Raw genomic sequence first — 2,644 nt, 5'->3', positions numbered from 1 at the left:
AGATATGTCTCAGCCTTGATAGAGTTATTTTGGAATGGGATGCATATTTTTTTGCCCAGTGGTTTGGTTTACCAAAAAAAAAAAAAAAAAAAAAAAAAATTTTTAAAATAATTTTTAGAAAAAAAAAAAAAAAAAATTTTTAAAAAAAAAAAAAAAAAAAATTCTGTATGGATATTTCCAAAAACTACATTAGAACATGAAAAATTAAAATTTTGTGTTTTTGAGACAGGGTCTTGCTCTGTTGCCCCAGCTACAGTGCAGTGGTGTGATCATAGCTAACCGTAACCTCAAATACCTGGGCTCAAGTGATCCTCCTGCCTCAGCCTCTGAAGTAGCTGGAACTACGGGCACACGCCAACATACCTGGCTAATTTATTTTATTTATTTATTTTTAATTATTTTTGGTAGAGCAATGTTGCCCAGGCTGGTCCGGAACTCCCGGCCTCAAGTGATCCTCCCACCTCGGCCTCTCAAAGTGGGTTTACACACGTGAGCCACAGCGCCTGGCCAAAATTGGACGTTTTACAGAGATTGTTCACTTTGTTCCTCAGTCCGGATTCTCTCTCATGCTCTGTTTCTGGTTTTGCTTTTCATTCACCTCACTGTTCTGTGTTCTGTGAGGAAAGTAAGGCTCAAATGAGATGACGTGATTTGCTCAATTGGGATAAACAGTGTTGGGAATCCATAACGTAGGCGCTAAACTAGAGTTAGACAACAAGGGTTACTGCGCTATGACAGGTTCTTCAACACGCTCAAGAAAAACTCCCGTTCCCTGAACAACTTTAACATCCGGCAACCGACAGGGAAAATGGCAGAAGCACAAGCTCTCTTACTCCAGGGTTTATGATCTGGGTTTGTTTGTTTATGCCTTGAACAGGAGCCGGACCTGGTGTTGGCGCTGAGCTGTTTTTCGGCGTTCGGCTATAGTTCCTTGAGCGATTGCTTGGGCGCTCCTCCTTTGATGTCTGGGGCGTTCGGGTATTCGGTGATCTTTGCGTCGTCTTCTTGGTTGATGTCTCCTGAGCGGCGGCGGCGCCGGGTCGAGGGCTGAGATACCTGCGAGGCCCCGCGCTCAGGCCGCTTTCTCCCGCCGGTCGGTGGAGCGGACCCCTTGCTTTCTTTCTCCCTCTTCCTTCCTTCTCTCTGTGGCTCACCTCGCCCACAGGACTGCAAACAAAGCTCCCGTCGGCCTTGCAGGTAGGCCCGGCAGGAGCCTGGGAGGCCCGGCCCGGCATCCTTTCGCCGCGGGGTTGAGAAGACGTTGGCGCCGGCGGGTGGGCAGGCGGGCCGGCCGCTGAGACACAGCCAGAGGAGGGGCAACCGGGGAGCGTTCAGGGGCGCGGCCGGAGGGGCAGCCCGGAACTAAGGGAGAAGCCGGAAGGAGGGAGAGATGGGGGCTGCCCGGTGTGGTTCGGTAGGGAGGGGATGTTGGGTCTTGGGCGGGTGTCGTACCCCCAGTGTGTGGGGAAAATCACTTTCCTGTGACTGATAGAGCTTTGCGCGCTTTGACCCTCCTCCCTTTCTCCTTTTTCCACTCCTAAGGCTCCGGGTGTCATGGCTCAATTGCACTGGGGACCCCCACTGAGTCCGGCCTTTGAAGGGGACCTTTGAGTAGGTGGAGGCGTGTGGAACAAGGCCCTCCGGCTTCTCTGAGCGAAGTGTCATGTTCTCACCTTTTTTGGGTAGGGAAACTGAGGCTGAGGTCTGGGACGTGACTTTTCCCCATATCCCTCCCCGACAGATCATTGAATGCACCGTAAGTCACTTTTTGTCATTTACCAATTGACTTTCCCCTCTATTTTACCAGTCAGTTTATGCACGGTGATTTGTCGTTTGATTGCCTGTGATCCCTCTTTCTTAGAAATAGAGCCTGTTATTGGAGGCTTCAGAAGTAAAGGGACCATGTGACTTTTTGGCTGGTTTTGCTTTTCAAAATCTATCATTTTAGTGAGAGTAGCAACGACAGTTTCTTTTTGTTTCTTGATAATTTTGTTTGTTGTCCAGTTTGTTTCCTAGTTGATTCTGGTTTCTCCTCCTCAGCCTCTTCTCTGAAAATCTTTCAACTTTGGTGTTTGTAGTTAGTTAGTATCTGATGGTCAAGATTTTGAAGTCAAACGCTTGTCCTGTGAGGGTCTGTTTCCTAGGGAGTATCCAAAGGAAACCCAAGGAGTTTAAATTGAAGGTTAACATTTTGGGAACTCCATTATGTTTTGCTTTCATTTCCCAACTTGGAAACTTCGGGGACTAAGTGTTTTTATTGATTTTATTTTCATCGGATTCAGTGTCATGATCCTAGGCATGACCCGACCCGCGCTCTCAGAAAGGGATTAATTAAGAGCCACCAGACTATGGAGAATCTAGACTGGGAGGTTAAGCTAAGAATGTGTATTATCTGGAAAAGTGTTTATGGTAGGAGAGAATGTATATCAGAGGAAAGAATTTAGAGAAGGAAGTGACATTGTCCACTGGGAATTTTTTTTTCTTTTGAGATAGAGTCTCACTCTGTTGCCTGGGCTAGAGTGCCATGGCATCAGCCTAGCTCACAGCAACCTCAAACTCCTGGGCTCAGGTGACCCTCCTGCCTCAGCCTCCTGAGTAGCTGGGACTACAGGCATGCACCATCATGCCCAGCTAATTTTTTTTT

General features: G+C 47.7%; 1 protein-coding gene across 6 annotated transcripts in view; it reads left to right on the top strand.

Moving 5' to 3' along the window:
- The first annotated feature begins 952 nt into the window (after positions 1 to 952).
- The window catches only part of AMBRA1 (autophagy/beclin-1 regulator 1), a 185,504-nt gene continuing 183,812 nt past the window's right edge, over positions 953 to 2,644 (top strand). For all 6 annotated transcript variants that reach the window (XM_012645193.1, XM_012645191.1, XM_012645192.1 and 3 more), the window contains exon 1: positions 953 to 1,197. The gene's annotated coding sequence lies outside the window, so the exon portion shown is untranslated. The remainder of the gene's footprint in view (positions 1,198 to 2,644) is intronic.

This window comes from Propithecus coquereli, unplaced genomic scaffold (genome assembly GCF_000956105.1).
Source record: "Propithecus coquereli isolate 6110/MARCELLA unplaced genomic scaffold, Pcoq_1.0 Scaffold227, whole genome shotgun sequence".
Taxonomy (NCBI): domain Eukaryota; kingdom Metazoa; phylum Chordata; class Mammalia; order Primates; family Indriidae; genus Propithecus; species Propithecus coquereli.
This window is presented reverse-complemented; position numbering and strand designations above follow the sequence as displayed.